The sequence below is a fragment of the Piliocolobus tephrosceles genome, chromosome 1, assembly GCF_002776525.5.
Source record: "Piliocolobus tephrosceles isolate RC106 chromosome 1, ASM277652v3, whole genome shotgun sequence".
Lineage (NCBI taxonomy): Eukaryota > Metazoa > Chordata > Mammalia > Primates > Cercopithecidae > Piliocolobus > Piliocolobus tephrosceles.
Window position 1 is genome coordinate 175,774,467 of NC_045434.1, and position 7,594 is coordinate 175,782,060.

The 7,594-nt window shown below is 55.4% G+C and overlaps 1 protein-coding gene across 1 annotated transcript in view; it reads right to left on the reverse strand.

Annotated features, from left to right (window-relative positions):
* Positions 1-6,999, reverse strand: part of DMBX1 (diencephalon/mesencephalon homeobox 1) — a 59,223-nt gene extending 52,224 nt beyond the window's left edge. The window contains exon 1 of the mRNA XM_023221602.1: positions 6,963-6,999. The gene's annotated coding sequence lies outside the window, so the exon portion shown is untranslated. The remainder of the gene's footprint in view (positions 1-6,962) is intronic.
* Positions 7,000-7,594: the final 595 nt, after the last annotated feature.

Here is a 7,594-nt window from a genome sequence, read left to right on the forward strand (position 1 = left end):
AGAAAGAAAGAAAGAAAGAAAGAAAGAAAGAAAGAAAGAAAGAAAGAGGGAGGGAAGAGTAGGTATGAATAGTTATATGACTATTCATATACAGTGTGATCCCAATTTGAAGATGTTTAAAGAACACTTAAAACTATGTTGGGGGGTTGTAAATGTGTAGAATCCAACATAGGGAAGGAAGGAGAACCCCCAGTTACTGACAGCAGGATGGGAGGTAGATCAGGGTTTAGCTTTTCATTTTCTTTTCTTTTGCTTTATGTTTTTATGAGTTTTTGCAAACCTTATGTATTGGGTATGTACATTTAAAAACAATGATTGTTTTTAGAGAGGTGTAGGAAAGGGGTCGGGAGAGAAGAATAAGAAGGAAAGAAGGTGGTATAGGGCAGGAGGGAGCACAGAGTACAGCAGGCTGGCTGCAACAGAGTGCTAGTGCATGGGTTGGGGGGTTGGCCAAAGGGCGGGAGTCCCGCCCAGGCAGTGTCCAAATACATTCCTCACCCCTGTCCCCACCACAGAAAATCTGACTAAGGCCTGAGTAATTGAAGGCTAATTGGGTTTTAGGCTTGTTAATGCTCCTGTGAATGTTTGCACTGAGGAGAGCCAGTCGATCGGATAAATGACTCCCCGTGGGACACAACGGTGGGAGGAAACGCGGAGCAAGAAGGGCCTTCTGGATGATGAGCAGGACAGCAGAGTTTTTCAGCCCACTCCAGAGGCAGGGGGTGCTGTGCACAGAGAGCTGAGGAGCCCTTAAACTTCTGCGGGGCAGGGGCAGTGAAAGGGAGGGGCTGGTCCAGGTATATTCTGAGGCCAAGCTCTGGTGGGGGCAGAGTTCTGGCAGGCAGTAGGGAGGAGACCAGGAGGGAGGCAGGGATTGGCAACCCCAGCCCAAACCCTACAGACTGCAAGGTGAAGGGTCTGGTCTCCAAAGGGAGGGAGTAGATAGGTCTACCAATGATAGGCACTGGGGGGCTGCCAGGGCCTCTGCCCACACCCAGAGAGCAGGTTATTTGGTTTGCAAAGAGATAGGGTCCCTTTTAGAATGATTTCCTGGGCTGGGCTGGAGTAGACCCCTTCATATCCACTGAAGCATCATGCAGTGCCTGGTTCCAAGGCCACAGCCTGCTCCCCCAAATTCCCCTCCACTGAGTCCTTGTTTGTGACCCATCCCCTAGGCTAAAGGGTCTCTGAGGCTGTCCCATCTCTGACCAGCAGGTGTTGTTGGCTTCCGATTGTTGACACCAGAGGAGGCATCCTGACGGGGTGTCAGGCCCAGGCAGCTCAGGAAGAGAGAGACGGAGACTCTTAAAGAAAATGGAAGGTTTTGTTTTGTAGAATTGTTGTTTGGAGGAGCTGTGGGTGTGTTATAGGGGCTAGAAATGCCATCTCCCTAGGAACCCACAGAGAGGGCCTTCCAGGGGTAATCCTCACCCTCAGTAATCCCCTCTTCTCTTCTCCAGGGTCAGAAATACAGGATGTGCTTTTAAAAGATCAGCTGCACATTTGTTTCCTCCTCCTCCTCCTCCTCCTCAGGCTTGACTCGGGGACTAGGGCCCCTGAGACAAGGCAGGGAAACGTTTAATGAGTTTGTATTCCCCGAGAGCACAGTGACTGACAGCTGCCCTGGGGGTCACCGCTCTTCTTGTCCTGGAAGAGGATGCCGCAGCTGTGGGGCGGGCTCTGTGTGTCCCTGTGAGTGCCCGCCTGTGCCCCTGTGCAAGTGCACCTGGAGCGGGGCTGCAGAGGGACTTCCCAGGACTGTCCTGCCTGTGAAGAGGCACTGCTGCCAGTATCTGGGAAAAGGGGAAGAACTTGGGGGACTGCTGTCCTTTGGGCAGCAGGGTCCCTCTGGTCTGAGCCGCAAGCCTCAGCCCTCCACCTGGTCTACCTCCTGCGGAGGTAACCCTCCGCACACAACTTGGGCCAGGTTGATGGGAGGGAAGCCAGAGGCTGCCCACAGTGGGGTTTGGAGGAATCAGGGGACATGGTCGATGTGGAGGCCTGAGTCTGCATGGGTAATGAGACCAGGGACTGGCTTGTCAATAGCATTTAAGTACTTTTCTCCCATTTTCAGGCCAGACTGAATTATTTATTCGTTTCTAGTCAATCGCTGGTAATGTCATTAGCATTTGTCCATCAAAGGTAGGGAACAGAGTGGGAGTGGTCCCCCTCCGCTGACCCCACATCCCAAACTGACGCTCAAAGGTCAATCCATCCCCTTCCCTGGCCCTGCTCTCAAGTTACCCTGGGACCAGCATTTTTCAGAGGCTCTGCATGCAGGAAGGTCTCCATTCCCACAGAGCTTCAAGCCTGATGGCACCGAGGAGCCAGCTATTCTCCAACGCTCTCTCCTGTTGTTCTCCAACGCCCTCCCATTATTAACACAGAGACCCATTCCCCCCACATGCAGGCATCACGCTGGCTGCCTGCTAGGAGAGCCAGCCAAGGCTGGCAAGCAAAGACCCAGCTGATGGTGGGACCAGGGACCCAGTAGAGCAGGCAGCTTGGGTTGGCGCCGGCCTCTTCTCTTGGTCTAGAGGCCAGCCTGCACCCTCAGACTCAGCTCTCAGTATAGAGTCCTTCCTCCCTGCTCAGAGCAGGTTCCCAAGTCAGACTTCTGCCTCTCCTCTCAGGCCAGACTCATGGGGAGTTGGAGGGAGGCGTGATTTGTTTCCAGTCTCAGATGAAGCTCTCAGGCCAGGGTTCTTTCTCATTCCTTAATCAGCTCCCCAGACAGAATCTGCCTCCCCCTTGAGGCCAGGATCCCAGACTGGCTCTCCAGGGCAGGACCTCTCTCCCCTCTCAGCCCATGGGGCTGCTACCTATACCACTAAAACTAAAGAAGCCCGGAGGAGGATTAATCCTCAGGGAAGGGACTGCTGGTCCTCACCTGACATCCAGGTCAGGAGCTCCTAATTCAGGCCCTTCCCTGATCGATCTAATCTTCTATCCTCGAAGCTGGGACTTAAGAAAGTGAAAGGTGAGATTTCTTGCAGAGATCGGGAAGGGAGTGTGCAGTGGGGTCTTTGGAAATGTTCTGAGGAACAATGGCCTGGTGAGGCAGTAGGGACACTGCACTGGCCAGAGGGACAGGTTGAACTGGGCTACCCTTGCAACAGTGGCCTCAGCCCCTCTCACATCCCAGCCTGCTGCTGGGATGGCCTTTCAGAGATGTCCCAGATTGAAGTGGGGAGGCCAGACTCCCGCACTGACCAGTCACCTGTGGACTGGCCCCACCAAAGGGACATAACCTTGTGTGAGGCCAGCTGAGGACACTTCCCCGGGAAGGAACTCGACCGCGAGGCCACAGCAGCCAACACTCCCAGCACTGCAAGAATGTCCCGGCCCTCGAGGGCAAGCTGGGCAGCACCACAGCATCCACTGCAGACTTTCTGGGCAGAGGGATGAATGGGCCTTAGCGATGGCCTGTTTCATGGAGAAGTAGGTGGCAATGAAGGTTGGTGGACATGGCTAGATGGGGCAGTTTTGGCAGACACAGCAGGATGAGAAGTTTTGAGGTTATGTGGAGGGCTAGGGCTCTGTGGAGGACAAGGCAGAGCAGGATGGTTTGGAGGGACGTGAGACAAAAAGTTTGGAGGACAGAGGGAGTGGATGGGTATTCGTGCTGCTCCTGTTGGGCCTGGGCAGCCCAAGTGGATGGGAAGAAGCCCCCCTCAGCATGACAGCTCCTCAGTCGCTAAGCAGGATTAGCCTCCTCTTCCTCAGAAGGAGGGGCTCCACTCCTGCATCAGCCACCAGCTCTGGCCCTAATCCCCCTCGCTTTCTAATCCACCCACGACTTTCTTAGGCATTAGCGTTGGGCTCTCAGCTCCCTAAGCCCCACCCTGAAGATGGGAGCCAGGCTCTGAAGGGAATTAGGCCAGCCTCAGAGGATGGCTTGCCAAACAACTGGAGGGAGGCTGAGAGCACCACCCACCCTTCAGCCTTTCCTCCTCTGGGGTTCACCCCCACCCCCAACCAGGGACCAGGGTGTCAGAGGGATCCCTACCAGCTCCCTGCTAGGATCAGGTGAGGACAGGGCAGAGGGGGCTGAAGAGGAAGAGGCTCCCCACCCCTCAGGTCGATGCTGAATCTAGAGGGGATGCTAAGCAAGGATACAAGGGTAACCCATAGCTTGGCAAAGGCAGACAGAGTGGAGCTCAGGAGACTGTGCCAAGAGAGAAACCAGAAGGCAAACTGAGGGCAGATTTTGTAGAGCCTTGAATGCCAGCTGAGGGGTTTGGCTGTCCCCTGGGGATGCTGAGTAGTCGTGGTGGGATTCAGAGCAGTTGGTTTGGTGCCTGTGAAGCCTGGCTGGGGTGGGCTGCAAAGGAGGAAGGGCAAAGGAGTGGGTGGCACTCTCCACCTCCCTCCAGTTGTCTGGCAAGCTGTCCTCTGAGGCAGGCAGAGGCTGGGGTGAGGCTCTTGCTGTGATGTCAGCAACAGGCAATGGGACCCCGAGAGAACACCCAGCACCAGCTCCCAGGCAGCCAAGAAGCACAGCGCCCTGTGTGGCAGCAGGGACAGGTGCAGCCTGAGTCTGGAGGGTGGGGGCTCCACATGCACCTGTGAGGGAGCAGAGCTGGGGGCACCCAGGGAGAGGTAAGGTAGGGCAACAGCCCATTACCTCTTGGCAGCTGCCCTCCAGAGCCTCATAATCATCTATTATTCCAACTACTAAGAACAGGCAGCAAGAGCCTGGCTGCAGTACGGGACGGGACGGGAAGGAGTGGCCTGGGAGGTGGGACCTTCACCTGCCCAAGACACCCCTTCCCAGAGTTGGGAGACCCATCAGCCCCACTCCATGCCCTGAGAGTGGCCAAGAGCTTCTTTCCTATTAGAGGGGTCTAGGCATGGAGCTGAGAAGGCAGGGGAGGGTGCCAGTCTAGAGGTGTCCAGGTCCCAAGCACCAGGAAGGGCCTGTGGTCTGTTCATGAGCTGCTTCCTGGGAAAATCTAGCATCTTTCTCTCCGCTTCAGACCCATCCCTTCCTACCCCCGCCCCCCAGGCTAAGTTGTCTGCAGATATTGCGGGGGTGGTTATTAGTATTCATTAAGCCAAAAACTTACTAAAATTCTCCTTATCCTAACCCTTGGCCTGGGCAGCTGTTGTTCACCCATTTTTTACAGATGAGATAAACGAACTTCAAAGGGAAGTCACTTTTTCTAGACCCACACAGCTGGTGACAACACTGAAACCAGGGAGGCAGAGAAGGAAGGACAATCATGTACAATCCAGGAAGGCAGAGTAGTACAGTGGTTACAAGTGTGACTGTCAGAGTCTGATGGATTGGGGTTCAAGTCCGCACTCCGCCTGCCTCTTTCTAGCCGGGCAACTTCCCTGAGCCCCAAGTTTCTCGTTCATAAGTGAGTTAATCATGCCAACTCACAGGACCCTACAGCATGGGCCTTATAGAAGAATAGACACACTGTGATCCAGTGGGATCTCTAGGGGGATGGTGGCTGTTGTCACTGCCCAAGGCCACTGAGTGGACAGGCAGAGAAGCAGGGCCTGGTTCCCAGCTCTGTCTGCTTCCAAAGCCCTCAGATGCACCTTCCAGAGGTGGTGGTAGGCAGCTGGGGTCCCCAGACTCTGTGAGGGGTTGGGCAGTAGGGCAGATGAGTCAGGGTATTGAGCGGGTGGTGGGATGCTAAGAGGCTGAGAGGTTCATCATGGCAGGTCCGTTAGGCCATCCCAGCAGAGCCCTCTCATTGGGCCTCGCTAATGAGCCTCCACTGGATTATCCGCTCCCACCTCTGCTCCGTTTACTCTGTCAAATCGAGTTTGCATTTTAAATGGGAATTTGACAAGATGGGCAATTTGTCTGCTGACGAGGTTAATGGGTGTTAGCCCTGCGGACTAGGGAGGGAGAACCCATGTCCCTGCACAGTCTGGCCTCTGCTCAGATCAATGACCCTGGCTGCTGCTCCTCTTTACTCTGCAGCCACTCTGGGCCTCCGTGTATCCAGAGGCTGTCCCTGTGTCTAGCTCACCTCCTCCAGGAAGCCTTCCCAAAAGCACCCTGACCTGGGCCACCTCAATTAGTCAGGCTGGGTGATGTCCCCTCCACCTGAATGCAGATAGGATTCCTGAGGGGTGGGCCATGTCACCCCCTCTCAGAGGAGGGGCCTCCTCTCTCAGCCCAGGCTTCTAGGACAGAGCCAGATTTTCCCTCAGAGTTGGGTTCCCAAGGGCTGGGGTGTCTTCCCTCCTGCTTCCCCCTACTCCCCACTCCCATATGGAATTTGGAATGGAGCCAGCAGGGCTGGTGTTGCCACATCCTGAGTTTCAGTGCTGGGATGGGGACTGGTTGGCAAGAAAAGGTTTTGAATCCATCACCTCCAAGCCAGTGCCTTTGTGGAGCAACTCCCAATGTTGGGGCTAACAGGAGAGCTAGGGAACCACCTGAGACGTCCTGATGAGGCCCGAGTTGACCTCTTCCACATGGGTTCCTTCCCAAGATCCTCTCCCTCAAAAATGAGCAAGAATCCAGAACCCGGGGGCTGGACCAGGCCAGGATGGGTTGGGGCTATAGAAGAAGCAGCCTTGGCCTCCCCCTCCTCCTGGGGGCCCGGCGCCCTTCCCCACCCCGGCTAATGTGCCACAATTACCTCCTAAGTGCCCAAACAAATGTGGCTGCTGGGGAAAGTGACACGGGCTCCAGGTGATGGATTCGTGCCATCGGGGAGCCGGGCGGAGCGGGCTCCAAAAGGGGGGGGAACACTAATATTGTATCAGCGTCGGCGCCGGCGCCACGAGCCGGTGATGAATATGTGTCACTTTACACGGCGCACACTCGGGGGCCTGGCTGCGCAGGCATGGAAAATAGAGTGTCTGGGATTAATGATATTGAAAATGATAGAGAGCAGATTGGAAATGGCTTCGCCCGCCCGACCCGCAGAGATGGAAACGTACCTCACAGCTATCTGCCCAGGCCTGGCCCCCCACCTGCCCCCCTTCACCTTCCACAAGCTGCAGAGGCCCACAGTGAGGACCCTGAGTCTTGATCCTGCCAGGGCTCCTCAGGGTGGCACACATTGGGGTGGGTACACCTGTGAGCAGAGACACAGAAAGCAAGAAAACCTCAGCCCCAACTCACCTTTGACCTTGGTCCCAGATGAGCCTGACCCCAGCCACCCAATGAACCTTGGCCTTGTCCACAGACCAGGCCCTGATCCCAGTTCCAGCCGAGCCCTGCCTCTGGCCACAGAGTGAGTCTGCAGAAGCTTGAGTCTCTCACAAGACCATGAGGGCGGAGGCAGGGGAGAGGGGTCAAGGGTGGGGGTGGGTGGTTGTAGAGGTGAGGCTGGAGAACATGGACCCCTTAGTGTAATGCACCCCACTGCCAGAGGGGAGGTCCAAGCCCAGTCTGGTACTCCATGGTGTGGACGCCCCAGCAAGCAAGCAGGTGAACAGGTGTCTTCTCCATTGATGTCATTCTAAGTGTCTACGTTGGGTTACATGACTGTGTCTGCACACATACGTACATACTTGCAGGTATGTGTGCATGTATGTGTGTATCTGCTCACAAATGCACCTGTGGGGTTGTGTCTGGCATGTGCAGGAATGTCCATAACTGGGTTTGTCACTTTGT